Here is an 18,302-nt window from a genome sequence, read left to right on the forward strand (position 1 = left end):
CCAGAGGGACCATCCCAGAGCCTCCTTCTCGGGGTGCAAGCCTGGCTTGGGGTTGGGGGGTGTCTGCACTTGTGGAGTCCCCCATGCCTGCCGGGAGCCTGAAGACGCAGAGACCTCCTGCCTCGCCTCGCCCCCTCCGTGGGGACCCTCTTCCCCACACTCCTTGGTTCCTGTCGGAGCCAAGATGTGTCGTCATGGAAACCGCTTGGCAAACGCTGGCAGGGAGAGGCGGCCAACAGCAGCTCTCCTGATCGAGCTCCGGGCGCCGGCTGGAACCACGTCGCAGGACGGCGTGAGCAAGCACGCCCGGCCGTGTGTGACACGCGTGGGGACAGAGGCCGGGGTGGCTGCAGGAGGGCGTGCGGGGAGGTCAGGGCACCCCAGCGTGCGTGCCCCCACGTGTGCGCCTGTGCGTGTGGGTGTGTGCGCCTGTGCGTGTACCAACAGTGCAGCCGCGTCAGAGTGTGTGTGCTCCGAGTGTGACGGCCGCGTGGGCCGGTGCAGGGTGTGTGTGGGGATGGGGGTGTCTGATTGGTGCTGTGACCTGTGGCAGCACAGCCGCCCGGGTTGAGCACCCACGGTGGCCTGGACATCACACTAGGTGCTGACAGGACCGGCAGAGGCGGCCGCTGCCCTCGTCCCCAGCCTGTACTCCTGGGTGAAGGCTGATGCTGAACAGGTACTTGTGAGAGTCGCTGAAGTGCGTGCCGGGAGGGTTCTGGGAAGAGGCAGCTGTGGGGCCTGAACCCTAAATGTGGGGTGGAAGGCAACCAGGCCTCTGCTCCAGATGGAGGGCACAGCCCAGGCAAAGGCCAGGAGGCCAGGGAAGAAAGGATGGAGTCTGGAGCCCGGGAGAGGTGGTGAGGGGCCATGGCCCTGAAGGACGCTGGGGCTTCATCCGACTTGAGGAGGCCCAGCTGAGGGTGCAGGGGGCCTCGTAGGCAGAGGAACTCCGGAGGTAGGAACTAGGGATGTGAGGCTGGGGCAGACAGAGCCGAGGGACGCAGCTGACAGCTGGCAGTGGTGAGACATGGTCTTTGAAAGGCTTCCTGTTGGGGGCAAGTGGCTTGGAAGGGGGTGTGTGGAGGCCGGGGAGTCTGTAGCCGGCCTGGGTGGGGCGGGCAGTTGAGAGAGATTTTGGAGGTTTACTAGATGCTCCTTGGTGACAGTGGCACTTGGAGGAGGAGGGCAGGGCCGGGATATAATATGGTTTCCTGGGATGGGAGGCACTGACAAGGTCTGGGTGCTCGTGGCACCCCCAGAGCTGTCTCACCAGGGGGCTGCTTCCGGAGCTCCCATTAATAGGCACTTGGCTCTCTGGGGACCTGCCTGGGTCTCCGGCCCCACAGGCTCCCTGAGCCCCGCCAGGCTGGGTGGGTGTGCACCGCAGCAGGCACTGGAGACCCCGGCTTCTACAGGGCTTCTTCAGGCACCTCCGGGAGTCCAGACACGCAGCCACCCCAGGCAGCGAAGCCTCAAGAGGGAGCCGGGCGCGTCCTGGGCACGCCGGCTGTTCCTCGATACCCGAGATCCCCTGTGCGGCTGGGGTTGCTGGAGACGCCCAAGGAGCAGGGGCTCCCTCCTCATTTTCACCCCCGACCCCAGCTCTGGGTGTGTAGGAGGCAGAGGTGATGGCTCAGGAGGGTCTCGGCTGCTTCAGGCCAGCTCTGTCCACTTGGACGAAGCCGCTGGGCTGTGGGTTTGGCCGTGGGTTCTGGCTGCAGAGCTGGGGCCCCTCATGCACCTCATGGACCAGCCCAGCGCAGCCCATGCACTCACTGGAGGCTCCTTCCCAGGGCGGGACCCCGAGGGATGCTGGGTCTCCCTGGCGACCTTGCTGGCCAAGCCAAGGGCCAGGCACGTCTGAGGACTCCGAGGGGGTTTCCATGGTCCGTGGTGTGGCCTTGGGTGGGCGCCCGGCCAAATCACCAGATACCAGGCCTTCAGGATCCCTGCATCCGCCAAAGCGGTGTGACCCACAGGTGCCGGGCAGGGCGGCCTCCAGGTCAGAAATCTTCCAAGACCCTGTGTACCAACTGTTTGCATCCCTGCCCATGGATGCCCCCTCATGGCAAATCCCATCCATCTTAGAACTACGTTTCAGAGTTGAGGACACAGGGCTGGAGCGGGAACACGGTTGAGCTCGGTGCCACTCAGGCCCAGAAACCCCAAGCTGGCCTGATCAGCGTGCGCCTGGCCATGGGCACCATCAACATAGCTTTTGTTATTTATTATTATTATTTTTTGAGATGGGGTCTCACCCTTGCCCAGGCTGGAGTGCAGTGGTGCAATCACAGCTCACAGCAGTCTTGACCTCCCCAGCCTCAGGTGATCCTCCCACCTCAGCCTCCCAAGTGCATGCTACCACGCCCGGCTAATTTTTTAAAATTTTTTGTAGAGATGCGGGTAGGTCTTGCTATGTTGTCCAGGCTGCTCTCAAACTCCTGGGCCCAAGAGATCTGCCCGCCTCGGCCTCAAAGTGCTGGGATTACAGGCGTGAGCCACTGCGCCCAGCCAAGCCTTTGTTATTCTTGTTGTTGGGGTCCAACTGTGGGGGCTGTGGGGAGGTCTGCAGGCAGCTCAGAGTCAAGACAGACCCCGACAGGGACGGGTGGTGCAGGGAGATGTTACGGGAGATTCGCTGCCATGTGCCTGGCCCGTGTGTCTTTTCTTGTTGGAGAAACTACATGTGGAGTTACTCCCAGCCCCTGACTGCAGGCAGCACGAGAGGATAGGAGACGGGGATGGAGGGAGGAGGGAGTTGGTGACAGAGAGAGACCAAGAACCCCAAGAGACAGAGACAGACAGAGACACAAACTCAGAGAGAGAGAGACAGACAGAGAGATGGACAGACGGGCCTCCCTCCCAGTCCCCCAGCCTTGGCTGAGCCCATGGACAGCCCCAACAGTGGAGGAGGGGTCCTGGGGGAGCGGGCTAAGGGCCCCAGTGTATGGCTGGGGCTGTCACTTTGCACTGAGCATCCCCCCAGCCCCAGCCGCCCTGGCTGCTCTCTGGAGGGAACAAGGGCTTTCAGAGCTGGGGACCCGGCGTGAATACTAATCCAGAAGCTCAAAGGGCGGCCTCACAGGCTGGGCACGGGGAGGCTGGGCCAGGGCCAGGGCCAGCTGAGCCTGTCTGGGAGCTCGCCCTGTTTGGCCCCAACCCTGCAGTGGCGTGCTCCTCGTGCTGGGGAGCTCCTGTCCTCCCCTCAGGCCTGAGAGGGTCCCCAGCTACCCCAGGACAGGGTGAGGGGTGGATACTGCAGTTTCAGGGGTCAGGGTCTTGTGTCCAGCACGAGGTGACACCAGGTGGGCCCCCAGCACATGGTCTCTTGAGAATGGCTGCCCAGGAGGCCTCAGGCCGATAGGAGGGTCCTTAGCTTTGCTTTGCGTTCCTACAGTGCTACAGCAACAGCTCCAGGGAGGCCTGGGGAAACTGAGGCATGGGCAAGGAGCCCATGGCAGGGAGGAGGGCTTGACTATACTCTGTGCTGGGGCACCCCAAGTGCCACAGGCAGTGCTGGGGTCTGGCCCCGTGCATCCTGCCTGGGCCGGGATTCAGACCCCTTTGCCTCCTACCTGGACGTCACCTGCTGCACCCAGGAGACCTCAGTGTCAGGCCATGGAAACCCCTGCTTGAGCCATGCACGGCTCCCCTGCTTGTGTTCCGAGCCCCTTCACCCCCCAGCCCCTGGCCCTCAGCAACCCCCCTTCTCAGATGCAGCCTCATCTCTTCTCCTGCTCCCCTGGCTCTGCCCCACTTCCTGCACCTGTCTTTGCCCAGAGCTCTGCACATATTCTGACAGGCAGGCCTCTGCTCGCACGGTTTCTTCCACCTGGCACACCCCCATCCCTGCCCTCGCCCCAGCTCATCTTGCTGTGTGGTGAAGTCAGCCTCAGCGCCGTCCTCCTCTGTCCCCACAGCACTGTCTGCCTGAACCCTTGCCTGCTGGCCTTGGAGCAGGGCTGAGCTGCAGAGAGGCCAAGCCCCTGTCCCGCGGCCCCGCACCCAGCACATGCAGGGGCTGGAGTTTGCTGAGTGAGCAGCTGCTGCTTCCTAGGACTTCGTGTGCCAAGGCCCCTGGGAGAGTTTTCCTCATCCTTATAAAACCTGTGCGAAGCATTTTCCTGTTTTCCAATGTGGATGAGTTTCCTGTGGCTGCTGTGACAAATGACCACAGCTGTGTGGCTTCAAACAGCCCACATTGACTGTCAATTCTAGAGGGCAGAGATCTGAAGTCAAGGCTGGGGCAGGGCCAAACTTCTGCACAGGGCTCCAGGGGAAGGTCCTTCCTGCCTATTCCCGCTTCTGGGGGCTCCAGGTGTCCTTGGCTTGTGGCTGCACCACTCCCATCTCCGCCTTCTCCTCTGTGTCTCTGTGTCTTCTACTTTCTGTCTGTTTTTTACAATTTTTTATAGAGATGCTGCCCAGGCTGGTCTCTAACTCCTGGGCCCAAGTGATCCTCCTGCCTCGGCCTTCCAAAGTGTTGGAGATTACAGGCGTGAGCCACCTCGCCCAGCCTCTTTCTCTCTCTCTTAAAAACATTGTTGGCTGGGTGTGGTGGCTCATGCTTGTAATCCCAGCACTTTGGGAGGCCGAGGCAGGTGGATCACTTGAGGTCAGGAGTTTAAGACCAGCCTGACCAACACAGTGAAACCCCATCTCTACTGAAAATACAAAAGTTAGCTGGGCTTGGTGGCGTGCTCCTGTAATCCCAGCTACTCAGGAGGCTGAGGCAGGAGAAGCACTGAGGCAGGCAGAGGTTGCAGTGAGCCAAGATCATGCCATTGCACTCCAGCCTGGGTGACAGAGTGAGACTCCATCTCAAAAAAAAAAAAATTGTCATTATTTTTCACATTGTCTTCTTCCTCCAATGAGGAACCTCTTTCTGTCTCTTATAAGGTCACTTGCGTTGGATTTAGGGCCCACCCTGACTCTGACCCAGGATGACCTCATCGTGAGATCCTTACTTTAACCATATCTGCAAAGGCTCAGTTTCCAAATGAGGTCCCATTCTGAGGGTGCAAGCAGGCACATCTTTTGGGGGCCACTATTTAACCCACCCTGGGGAAACTGAGGCAGGGCAAGACGAAGCAGCTTTCTCAGGCCACACGGCTCTCTCTCTCTCTCTCTTTTTTTTTTTTTAATTATACTTTAAGTTCTAGGGTACATGTGCACAACGTGCAGGTTTGTTACATATGTATACATGTGCCATGTTGGTGTGCTGCACCCATTAACTCGTCATTTACATTAGGTATATCTCCTAATGCTATCCCTCCCCCCTACCACGGCTCTCTTTTAACCCCAGGTCTGCCCGGGTCAGAGGATGGTGATGGGGACGAAGGTGGGGGCAGCCCTCTGTGTTCATCGCTGAAAGGACAGGGGTCCCCATATCACACTGCCTCTTTCTAGAATAGACTCTGACCAGGTAGCTTCAACCAGAAAGGGGTGTGCAGTCTGCTGGTGTGGAGACCAGTGTGTCACCGGTGCAGTGTGGACAGTGCGTTGGCTGCCTGAAGCCTTGGCTGGCAGAGGCCAGGTCATCAGCAGGCTGCCTCTGTGTTCCAGGGGACCTGGCACTGGGCACGGCGCCACCCACCATGTCCCACCTTGGGGCACCCAGGAGGGACCCTACTCATCTGGGCTTCCAGTCTCCTGGGCTGACCCAACAGACAGAGGAGGAACTGCCACTCCGGGCTCAACACATGCTTCCTTTTCCTGTGGCTCCCATCCCTGTAGCTATTCAGGGAGGGGCGTGAGGGGCCGGAGAAGGGTATTCCACAATTTCTTTGTAATAAGCAGTTTTAGGACAGAACATTCAGGTCAGGCTCGGTGGCTCACGCCTGTAATCCCAGCACTTTGGGAGGCTGAGGTGGATGGATCATTTGAGGTCAGGGGTTCGAGACCAGCCTGGCCAATATGATGAAACCCTGTCCTTCTTAAAAATACAAAAATTAGTTGGACATGGTAGCTGGCACCTGTAATCGCAGCTACTCGGGAGGCTGAGGCAGGAGAATCACTTGAACCCGGGAAGTGGAGGTTGTAGTGAGCACAGATTATGCCATTGCACTCCAGTCCGGGTGACAGAGTGAGACTCCATCTCAAAAACAAACAAACAAACAAAATTCATGTTTTCTCAGGTTCTGAGTTCTCCATCCCCAACAGAAATAACCTGGAAAATCCCCCACGGCAACACGTGTCAAAAAGTGCAGCTTTGTGAGCCAGAATCTATTTGTAGGAATTTATCCCGAGGTAGGGGGAACCGGACACCTGTGCAAACATCCGTGGAAACAAGATCATTTATCACTGTGATATATGCTAGTGAGACACCAGGAGAAACCAGAATGTCCCAAACCAGGTGACAGATTCATGACACGGAGTCCAGCGCAGACCATCAGGGTGTGGAGACGGACTTCTGGCTATTGGTGGGTGTGAAGTCACGGACTGCCTGTAGAACGCAGTATGTGGTGTGAATCCCTTAAAATACGTATTTAGGCTGGGCATGGTGGCTCATACCTGTGATCTCAACATTTTGGGAGACTGAGCTGGGAGGGTCGCTTGAGCCCAGGAGTTTGAGACCAGCCTGAGCGACATAGCAAGATCCCATCTCTACATAAAAGTTTCAAAATTAGCCAGGTGTGATGGCATGTACCTGTAGTCTCAGCTACTCAGGAGGCTGAGGGTAAGAGGATTGCTGGAGTCTAGGAGGTCGAGGCTGCAGTGACTCACGTTTGTAGCACTGCATTCCAGCTTGGGCAACAGAGCAAGATCCTGTCTCAAAAAATATTTATTTATTTATTTATTTATTTATTTATTTATTTATGAGACAGAGTCTCCCTGTGTCACCCGGGCTGGAGGGCAGTGGTGTGATCTCGGTTCACTGCAAGCTCCGCCTCCCAGGTTCACGCCATTTTCCTGCCTCAGCCTCCCAAGTAGCTGGGACTACAGGCGCCGCCACCACGTCTGGCTAATTTTTTGTATTTTTTAGTAGAGACAGGGTTTCACCGTGTTAGCCAGGATGGTCTCAATCTCCTGACCTTGTGATTCGCCCGCCTCAGGCTCCCAAAGTGCTGGGATTACAGGTGTGAGTCACTGCGCCCAGCCAAAAAAATTAAAAATATATATATATTTCAATGAGGTGGAAAAGGGGATCAGAAGGATGTCTGACAAGAAGGTAAGAGAGGTTACCTCTACGCAGTTGGCTTATGGGGTCTTCTTTTTGTTTTGATTTTTCATAATTTTCCAAATTTTGCACACTGGACACCTAGTGTTGTTATTTCTTTTTTTTTTTTTTTCTCTCTCTCTCTCTTTTTTTTTTTTGAAACAGAATCTTGCTTTGTCGCCGAGGTTGGAGTGCAGTGGCACAATCTCGGCTCACTGCAACCTCTGCCTCCCAGGTTCAAGTGATTCTCCTGCCTCAGCCTCCCGAGTAGTAGCTGGGACTACAAGCACCCACCACTGCGCCCGGCTAATTTTTGTATTTTTAGTACAGACGGGGTTTGACCATATTGGCCAGGCTGGTCTCGAACTCCTGACCTTGTGATCTGTCTGCCTCAGCCTCCCAAAGTGCTGGGATTACAAGCATGAGCCACAAAGCCCAGCTGTGTTGTTATTTCTTAAGGCTTAAAACAATTCCTCGTGGCTGGGCGTGGTGGCTCACGCCTGTACTCCCAGCACTTTGAGAGGCCTAGGCAGGTGGATCATGAGGTCAGAAGTTCAAGACCAGCCTGGTCAAGAAGGTAAAACCCTGTCTCTACTAAAAATATAAAAATTAACTGGACATGGTGGTGGGCACCTATAATCTCTGCTACTTGAGAGGCTGAGGCAGAAGAATCACTTGAACCTGGGAGGCAGAGGTTGCAGTGAGCCGAGATTGCACCATTGCACTCCAGCCTGGGCAACAGAGTGAGACTCCAACTGAAAAAAAAAAAATTCTTTGCACTGGTGTGGGACGATGGTGACGAATCCCTCAGCCATCTGTGGGGTGCTGCTGAGGGCGTGGGGGGCATTTCTGCACGGTGAAGCAGAGCTGGTGGGAGGCTGCCCGAGGGAAGCTGGCACTGGGAGGGTTTGGAGAGAGGAAAAGGGCAGTCTGAGGGAAGAGCCTCTGGGCTCTGTCTGGAGCCGTCGTGCCGGCCTTCACGGCCAGGGCTGGGCTCGGTCATCCTCCCACACTTAGAGTCCTTTCCATCTCGTGGTGACTGGCACAGGGCCAGGGCTGCGCTCACAGCTGGTCAGGGCAGAGCAGGGCGCCCATCCTCAGGGCCACACTGACCATGGGACTAACCTGGCGGCCTGGTTCACCCCTCTCACCAGGGGCCTCTCCTGGCGGCCTGGTTCACCTCTTCACCTGGCACCTTGCCGGGTAGCCTAGTTTACTCCTCTCACCTGGGGAGGCATGAACTGGCCCCAGCTGACGGACCTCCCTCACCTGCTTGGCTTTAGGCTCTGAGGCCCCCTGCCCAGGTGTTTCTGGGAGGCTGGAGGGGCCCACATGCGCTGCACTGCGGGCAGCTGGAGGGAGTGGGGCAGGACACCGAGCGCCGGGAGGGGTGTGGCCCTCCTGTCCCGCTCGCAGCCCCACACGGGCCCCAGTCCAGCCCGCCTCGGTCCCTGCCCCGCGCGCTGACGTCACCGGGACCTCCCGATCCTCCCGGCCCAGGCCGAGCTGCCCACGCTGCTGCCCGGGGCTCGGTGCCCGGGGCTCGGTGCCCGGCGCGGCCTCTGCCGGCTCCGTCGGACGCGGGACTGCGAGGTACCGGGGCGCGCGGAGAAGACTCGGGGGCGGGGGGAATGGAGAGGGACCTCCGTGCTGGGGCGGGTGGGCAGGGGCAGCTCCGGGTCCGGCCCGGCCCTCGCAGCAAGCCCCGAGGACGCCCGGGCGGCGGCGGCTACGAGCGCGCAGGGACAGCGGAGAGGCGAAGGGCGCACTTGGCTAGGGTTTGGTGCAGCGCGGCGCCGGGGTCGGCACAGCTCGGGCAGGTCCCGCAGAGAGAAGGCCGGGCCAGGGAAGGGCTACGCGCCCCCTCCCCGCCATCCTCCCAGACCAGGGCGACCTGCACGCTTCCCGATGGGAGCAAACTGGGGACGGTTCGGGAATCCAGCGCCAGGCGCCCCAAAGAAGGCGCTTCCGGGCTGGGGCGAGCCAGGAGGGTGCGGGACGTCCCCAGGGAGCCTCCAGGGCGCAGAGAATGTCGTGGCGCCCCGGGGTCCCCCAAGCCTGTGTATGTGCCGGGCATACTTCCTCACCGAGGAGACTGAGGGAGAAGACGATGGATATTACCCCTGCAGGGAAGCAAGACAGGTCTCAAAACCAGAAAAGCGAGGGAGGAGGGACAGAGAAATGGCAAACTTTACAAAGGGCCAGGGAGGGCAGGGACGTGGGTCCTTCCTGCACCCATCACGGGAGGGAAACACTTGGGAGAGGAGTTTGGGGTTCGCAGGTGAGGAGAGAAAACAGGAAGCCGAGGGTCTGGCCCGGAGGCCACTAGCCCTGTGGTCTAAGCCCCCGGTTTCCCCTCCTAGCGAATGGAAACTGAGAGGTGAGAAACCCCCAAACCGTCCGTCTGGTTCCGCCTGAAGGTCTCGGCTGTCAGCTAATGAATAGCTCGATGCAGCTGCTGGGAGATTTTGCAAAGCGCATTCAGAATAGCGAGAATCAGAGCGTGGTTTCTTGCCCGAAGCCCGGGCATCTGCGTGGTCAGATGGGGGAGAATGAGTGCCCGGAGCTCCGCGGTTTAGGGCAGCCTAACCTTGGATACCTGGTTACTGGACCAACCTGGCCGCCCTTGTTGCTCAGAGTGGCCGACCCTCCCTGGGGTGGGGGGGATGGGGGGATGTGGACGTGCTCTTTTCTAGTCTTTGGACAAAAAAAGGCAAGGGGAAGAGGAAGGAGAAGAGTCTGAGTTTACCCATGGTATTAACAGCAGCAGGGCTGGAACATGGGTGCTCTGGGAGAGGAGATGTCCTGCCCTCTGTCTCCCATTAGAACATCCCTGCTCCAGGAGCAGCTGGGGTTCCAGTGTGAAGCGTGGCTTTGAAACCAGGCCCTGCTGCCCCAAAGCTGTGTCACCAGGGCCAAGTCACTTAACGTCTGAGCCTGTTTCCCCATGGAGGCTCCATGTGTGGCTTGGAGGAGGCAGGCACAGGACCTGTTGGCTGCTGTCATGACTGCAGTTAGCAGAGGAGGGGGACACACTGGGGCAGGACCCAAAGGACAGCGAGGAACCTCCATTTGGGGGGTCTCCTTTTTGGAGCATGGATGGGTTGATGAGTGCCAGAGGCTGCTGGGAAGCTGACCCCCACTAACGGCGGCTCCCTCCCCGTGGGTACCCCCAGGGCTCACATGCAGCTCTGGCTCTATGTGAGGAGTGGTCTTGTGAGGAAATGACCTGGCAGGATGGAAGGACTGTTGGGTGGCAGCTGACAGTGGGGACTGGGGTTTTCCTGAATGACCCATCGAGACACATGTGGCCACAAGGCTCCTTGAGAGGAAATGCTGTCTGGGCAGATGTCATGCCCTGGACGTCCGAGAGCTGTACCTGGGTCGAGGGACGGAGGGACCTGGGCCTTCTCATGCCCAGCTTGGAGCCTGTCACACCATTCTCCAGTCTTCACTGGGCGGTGGCTGTGCTTTCGTGTGTGTGTGTGTGTGTGTGTGAATGAGAGAGACAGGGTCTTTCTGTGTCCTCCAGGCTGGAATGCAGTGATGCAATCATAGCTCACCACAGCCTCCACTTGCAGGGCTAAAGCAATCCTCCCATCTCAGCCTCCCTAGTAGCTGGGACCACAGGCATGCACCACCAGGCCCAGCTAATTTTTAAAATGTTTTATAGAGACGGGGTTTTGCCGTGTTTCCCAGGCTGGACTCAAATTCCTGGACTCGAGCGATTGTCCCAGGAGGTGGCTATTTTTAGAGCTTGCCTCTCACGTCCTGTTGATCTTCCAGCCAGGCCAGTCTGGAGCTGGCATGGCCACTCCTTCCTGGGCGGCTCAGGTTGGCTGACGTCGGTGTGTCTCTGGCTGGGTTTCCCACGTAGATTCTCTGAGTTACCTGTGTGCCCACCACTGCTTGCAGGTGTGCAAACGGCTGTCTGTGGTTGTGGCTCCTCTGTGCACATGCTCTGGCCCCCTGAAAAACTTGCTGTTGCGGCCCTTCCTGTTGCTATGGGATTTGGTCCTCCCTGAAAGACTCAGATGGGCCTGAGGTTTGCAGTTTGGGCCCAAGTCACACCTGGAACCAATGTGTTAGGGCTTCTGAACTTTTGGTAAAAGGAAGGCATTTCTCAGCTGGGTGCGGTGGCTCACCCCTGAAATCCCAGCACTTTGAGAGGCCGAGACAGGCAGATCACTTGAGACCAGGAGTTCGACACTAGCCTGGCCAACATGGTGAAACCCTGTCTCTACTAAAGATACCAAAATTAGCCTGGCGTGGTGGCGTGCATCCGTGGTCGCAGATGCTAGGGAGGCTGAGGGATGAGAATCGCTTGAACCGGGGAGGAGGAGGTTGCAGTGAGCCAAGATTGTGCCACTGCACTCCAGCCTGGGTGAGAGAGGCAAAAAAAAAAAAAAAAAAAAAAGGCCTTTCTCATTTCCTGATGCTTTGCCTGGAGTAGGAGGGTTTGCTGGCAGGGAAGCCTCTGACCAGGGTCTTCGGGTGGTCAGGCGGATGTGGGTGCTGGCAGGAAAGCCCCCTCAAGAGTCGGGGAAGGTCCGTGTATGAGGACCGGAGTAGGGGGGTCACTGTGTTGGGAGTCAAGATCCTGGTGAGCTGTGTAACCCTGGGCAAGTGGCTTTCCCTCTCTGAACCTCAGTCTCCTGGGCCATGATGTGGGTGAACCTCAGGGTGGCTTTGGAGGTTGGACAAGGTGTTGCATCAGAAAGTGATTTTGGGCCAGGCGCGGTGGCTCACGCCTATAATCCCAGGACTTTGGGAGGCCGAGGCAGGCGGATCACAAGGTCAGGAGTTCGAGACCAGCCTGGTGAATATAGTGAAACGCCGTCTCCACTAAAAATACAAAACTAAGCTGGGCATGGTGGTAGGCACCTGTAGTCCCAGCTACTCGGGAGGCTGAGGCAGTGAACCCAGGAGGCGGAGGTTGCAGGGAGTTGAGATCGTGCCACTGCACTCTAACCTGGGTGACAGAGCAAGGCTCCATCTCAAAAAAAAAAAAAAAAAAAAAAGTAAGTGATTTTGGGACTTTGCAGGGTGGCAGGCACGGGAAGGGAAATGTTGGTCAGGGCCGGTCCAGGGTGCCCGTAGGCATTGCTATCTGTTTTACTGTCTCCTTCTCTGGAAAGCTGGGACACAGACCCTCCTGGGCATGTGGAAGGCCCTGGGCTGCTCCAGAGAAATAATTGATAGGCCCCTCTCTCGACAGAACAAATCATTCTGAGCTGGCTGTGGTGCTAGGGGGATGATTTAGAGATAACTGGAAGGTGATGGTGCTTGCCCCTCGTGGGTGGCAGCGCTGGTGAGCGGAAGGTCTGGGAGCGAGGAGCCGGTGAACAGGTCGTGTGACCGGCACCCAGAAACAAAAATAAGCTGGTTAGTTTCATGTGGCGTCAGATGCTTGGAGGCCGGCTGAGCGCCGCCTCCTCCTGCTTGGGCCAGCCACGCTCCTGGAGGAAGGCAGGTGGGACCACACCCATCTCACCTGGGAGGACACTGAGGCACAATGGGGTTAAAAGAGGACCAAACTTGGCCAGGCGCGGTGACTCACGCCTGTAATCTCAGCACTTTGGGAGGCCGAGGCGGGCAGCTCATGAGGTCAGGAGATCGAGACCATCCTGGCTAACATGGTGAAACCCCGTCTCTACTAAAAATCCAAAAAAAATTTAGCTGGGCGTGGTGGCAGGTGCCTATAATCCCAGCTACTTGGGAGGCTGAGGCAGGAGAATTGCTTTAACCTGGGAAGTGGAGTTTGCAGTGAGCCGAGATTGCGCCACTGCACTCCAGCCTGGGCGATAGCGTGAGACTCTGTCTCAAAAAAAAAAAAAAGGGCCAGGCTCATGCCACAGCCCCCGTGCTGTTGAGGGCATTCCAGCTTCAAGGGTTTCCTGGGTGCCTCTTCCATAGTGGGTCCCCGGGAGGCTCTGAGGGGACTCAGAGTTTGCTGGGGGCGCTACCTCTACACCCTGACACTTGGCGTGGCTAGGGCAGGAGATGGGCTTTGTGGAGCCCCGCACCCCACCTCTTGTCCGCAAGCCCAGCAGCGGTTCCCCACCTCACTCAGAGCAAAGGTTAAAGCTCTTCCAACAGCGTCCCAGCTCCTGACGTGGCCCCATCTTCCCTCAATCTCATTCCCTGTTCTTTCCTCCAATTCATTCCAGCCACACCAGCCTCCTCTGGCTGTCCCCTGAGCCCCCAGACGTATCTGCCGCCGGCCTGTGTACACCCACCTCTGTCTGGGACAGTCTGCCCCTCCTCCCCGCTGCCTCCTTGCTCAGAGATCCCACCTCAACAGAGCCCACTCTGATCACTGTCTCAGGAATGGGAGTGCGGGCCTGGCACCCCTGAACCCTGCCCCCCTCTGCAGGGAGGTGGTTTTTTGTTTTGTTTTGAGATGAAGTTTTTGCTCTTGTTGCCCAGGCTGGAGTGCAGTGGTGTGATCTCGGCTCACTGCAACCTCCGCCTCCCGGGTTCACGCCATTCTCCTGCCTCAGCCTCCTGAGTAGCTGGGACTATAGGCATCCACCACCACGCCTGGCTAATTTTTTGTGTTTTTATTAGAGACTGGGTCTCACCGTGTTAGCCAGGATGGTCTCGATCTCCTGACCTCATGATCTGCTCGCCTCAGCCTCCCAAAGTGCTGATTACAGGTGTGAGCCACCGCAGCCAGCCAGCCATTTCTTTTTCCAATAGGACCTGTCACCTTCTAAGCTACCATATACGCTATTTACTTAGCACGTTTGCCACCTGCCTTCCTGCTGGAGCATCTAAGCTCCATGGGGCCAGGGACCTCTGTTTTGTCCACTCATGTTGGAAGAGCCCCCGGCACAGGGCCCAGCACCCAGGAAGCCCTTGACAGCTGATGTCACTGTCACAAGTCCACTTAACTGGGCCACAGGGTGCCTGATGCAACACTGCTCCTGGGCATATCTGTGAGGCTGCTCAAGATGGTGTTAGGATTAGGACAGTGGGTTCAGGAAGAGGGACTGCTCTCCCCAAGTGGCTGGGCACCTTCCAATCCCTCAAGGCCCTGAATAGAACAGACGGCAGAGGGAGGAGTTCACCCCTCATTTCCTGCCTCACCGCTGGAGCTGGGACATCTCATCCTCTCTTGCCCGGGGACTGGATGTCCACTGTCGGCTGCCCTGGTTCTCAGGCCTCCGGACCTGAGCTGAGTTTGAGTCCCGCCTCGGGCTTCCCTGGTCTCTGGCTTGTAGGTAGCACACTGTAGGACTTCTCAGCCTCTGAGGCCCGTGAGCCAATTCTCCTAATAAATCCTTATTTTCTTTTCATAGAGTAGAGAGGGGGGTCTCTCTATGTTGCCCAGGCTGGCCTTGACCTCCCCGGCTCAAGTGATCCTTCTGCCTCCCCAAGTACTAGGATTACAGGTGTGAGCCACTGCACCTGGTCATAATCTTATATATAATCTTAATATAAGGTTATATATGAGATTTATTGAATATATATTAATATCTATTATTTATAATAGATTTTTTATTTTATTTTATTTTATTGTTTTGAGGTAGAGTCTCTGTCACCAGGCTGGAGTGCAGTGGCGCGATCTCGGCTCACTGCAGCCTCTGCCTCCCGGGTTCAAGCCATTCTTCTGCCTCAGCCTCCCAAGTAGCTGAGACTACAGGTGCATGCCACCATGCTTGGCTAATTTTTTGTATTTTTAGTAGAGATGGGGTTTCACCGTGTTGGCGAGGCTGGTCTTGAACTCCTGACCTTGAGTGATCTGCCTGCCTTGGCTTCCCAAGTTGCTGGGATTACAGGCATGAGCCATCGCGTCCGGCCTAGTATTTGGTATATATTGGATAAATGAATGAACCCGTGTGTTCGCCTGCCCTGGGACCCACCCAACCTCTTTCAGAACCACTGATCGTGCATCTCTCAGCTGCTTCTGGCTGACTTGGGTCTGTCCTCGCGGCTCCTCCTTGCTCACCCTCTGGCTCCTCCTCGCTCACCCTCTGGCTCCTCCTCGCTCACCCTCTGGCTCCTCCGTGCTCACCCTCTGGCTCCTCCTTGCTCACCCTCTGGCTCCTCCTCGCTCACCCTCTGGCTCCTCCGTGCTCACCCTCTGGCCTCCTGCAAGAGTTGCCCACTACGGCCCTTTCCACGGCCACGGGATCTGGTCGTCTCCATTGTCTGTGCATCTGATGTTTCTTTCTTTCCCTGCGGTCCAGAGGCGGGAATTCCACCCTGGTGTGAACCTGCCAGGACTGCCCTGTTCACTCCAGGAGTCCAGGAGTGAGACCCATGCTAGTGTCTGGAGGTGGGCATGGGGGTCTGGGCACAGGCTCGGGCTGCATAGAACCCACATGGTCCCGGCAAGGTTCCCATGGCGATGGGAACCACTGTGCTTGAAAATCTGCACGTTCAGGCCGATGTGGTGGCTCAGGCTTATAATCCCAGCACTTTGGGAGGCTAATAAGGGAGGATTGCTTGAGCCTCGGAGTTCAAGACCAGCCTGGGCAATGTAGTGAGATCCTTCTCTACAAAAAATAAATTGGCTGGGCGTGTTGGTGCATGCCTGTAGCCTCAGCTACTCAGGAGGTCAAGGCAGGAGGACTGCTTGAGCCCAGGAGTTGGAGGCTGCAGTGAGCTGAGTGCACCACGGCACTCCAGCCTGGACAACACAGGGAGATTCTCTCTCATTTAAAAAAAAAAAAAAAAAAAGACTGGGTGCAGTGACTTTTGCCTATAATCCCAGCACTTTGGGAGGCCAAGGCAGGTGGATCACTTGAGGTCAGGAGTTTGAGACCAGCCTGTCGAACATGGTGAAACCTTGTCTCTACTAAAAATAGAAAATTAGCCGGGCGTGGTGGCGCACACCTGTAGTCCCAGCTTCTCGGGAGGCTGAGGCAGGAGAATCACTTGAATCTGGAGGCGGAGGTTTTGCAGTGAGCTGGGATAGTGCCATTGGACTCCAGCCTGGATGACAGAGAGAAACTGTCTTGGAAAAAAAAAAAAAGGAAATGGACATAACTATTATTAGAAAACAAAATCCGTGTGTTCCAACCCCCCTGCTCTGCCCCCCACAACCTCAGATTCTGGTGTGTCGTGGCATTGCCTAAGTTAGATTTAACCCTGCTCCACCTCAGTTTCACTCTCTTGGAAATGGGGACAAAAACTGCACCCACTTCTCTGAGAGTAGAAGCAATGAAGCCCTGCCTGGAACACAGTGTGGTTTGTGGCTCTTGATAGTCTTTTTTTTTTCTTTGAGACGGAGTCTCGCTCTGTCGCCCAGGCTGGAGTGAATGGCACGATCTCAGCTCACTGCAAGCTCCGCCTCCCAGGTTCACGCCATTCTCCAGCCTCACCCTCCTGAGTAGCTGGGACTACAGGTGCCTGCCACCATGCCCGGCTAATTTTTTATATTTTTAGTAGAGACAGGTTTCACCGTGTCAGCCGGGATGGTCTCGATCTCCTGACCTCATGATCCACCCACCTTGGCCTCCCAAAGTGCTGGGATTACAGGCGTGAGCCACTGCGCCTGGCCAATAGTCATTTTTATCTGCTGCTGATGACTTCGAACTTCCAGGGCTCACTGGGCATGGTGATTCACGCCTGTAATCCCAGCACTTTGGGAGGCCGAGGCGGGCAGATCATCTTGAGGTCAGGAGTTCAAGACCAACCTGGCCAACATGGTGAAATCCTGTCTCCACTAAAAATACAAAAATTAGCTGGGCATGGTGGCAGGTGCCTGTAGTCCGAACTACTTGGGAGGCTGAAGCAGGAGAATCGCTTGAACCCAGAAAGTGGAGGTTGCAGTGAGCTGAGATTGGGCCACCGCACTCCAGCCTGCGGGGTAGAGGGAGACTCTGTCTCAAAAACAAAAAACAAAAACAAAAAACCTTGAGGGCTGGTGGGATTGTAAACTGGTGTGATCTTTCTGCAAAGCAATCTGCAATACAAATCAAGATCCTTTAAACATCCCCCTGTAGAATTTTCCCTTCTAGGAATTCATCCTGAGGAGATGGAAACACAGACTTAGTACAAAGATGTTCATCACAGTGTTTTTGGGCAGTGGTTGAAAATAGCATTTTTATTTATTTTTTATTTTTGAGACAGAGTCTTGCAGCGATGCCCAGGCTGGAGTGCAATGGCGCAATCTCAGCTCACTGCAACCTCCGCCTCCCGGGTTCAAGTGATTCTCTTGCCTCAGCCTCTTGAGTAGCTGGGATTACAGGCATCCGCCATCATGCCCGGCTAATTTTTGTATTTTTCATAGAGACGGGTTTTCGCCATGTTGGTCCGGCTAGTCTCGAACTCCTGACCTTGGGTGATCCACCCGCCTCGGCCTTCCAAAGTGCTGGGATTACAGGCGTGAGCCACCGTGCTTGGCCCTATTTTTTACTTTTTAAAATAAATTTTAAATTTGTTGTTTTTTTGAGACAAGGTCTCACTCCCTCTTCCAGGCTGGAGTGCGGTGGCATGATCATGGCTCACTGCAGCCTTGACTTTCCGGGCTCAGGTGATCCTCCCACCTTGGCCTCCTGAGTTGCTGGGACTACAGGTGCGTGCCACCATGCCCGGCTAATTTTTTTGTGTTTTTAGTAGAGATGAGATTTTGCCACGTTGACTGGGCTGGTCTGAAACTCCTAGGCTCAAGTGATCTGCCTGCCTCAGCCTCCTAAAGTGCTGGGATTACAGGCGTGAGCCACCACACTCAGCCAAAAATAGCTTTTTTGTAGACTGTTTAAGGATTTGGAAAATGCTCATGATTTACGAAACAAAAAGATACAGGATTATATATACAGTTGGATCTTACATTTGTAAAATATATTTGGAGAAAGAAGCTATAGAAAGCTCTGGGTGGGCAGTGATCTCAGTGGAAATTCAGTCCCAGCCCCTCCCCTACTCTAAGCCAATACGTTCCTCTGGAAAAAAAATATATCTGTGTATATTTGTGTGCACACATGGATATACAGCTGTGTCACCTTTTCCCCAAAAGAAAATGTATGAATTACATATATCAAATTTGTTTATGTATTCACATATACATAGGAATGTGAGCACATACACGTGTATTTTCCAGATGAATGTGTAAAACTGGGGTTAGTGGGCAGGCGTGGTACGTGTGCCCATGTTCCTACTACTCAGTAGGCCCCTGTGAGCCATGATTGTG

General features: G+C 56.1%; 1 protein-coding gene across 6 annotated transcripts in view; it reads left to right on the forward strand.

Annotated features, from left to right (window-relative positions):
* The first annotated feature begins 249 nt into the window (after positions 1-249).
* AMZ1 (archaelysin family metallopeptidase 1) overlaps positions 250-18,302 on the forward strand; it is a 35,646-nt gene continuing 17,593 nt past the window's right edge. For 3 of the 6 annotated variants that reach the window (XR_012432167.1, XM_065541573.2, XM_074034308.1), the window contains exon 1: positions 8,647-8,755. The gene's annotated coding sequence lies outside the window, so the exon portion shown is untranslated. Of the gene's footprint in view, positions 680-8,646; positions 8,756-18,302 lie in introns of those variants that run through there. The other 3 variants (XM_005549034.5, XM_045389763.3, XM_045389761.3) reach the window with 2 other exon arrangements.

Source organism: Macaca fascicularis, chromosome 3, assembly GCF_037993035.2.
Source record: "Macaca fascicularis isolate 582-1 chromosome 3, T2T-MFA8v1.1".
NCBI lineage: Eukaryota > Metazoa > Chordata > Mammalia > Primates > Cercopithecidae > Macaca > Macaca fascicularis.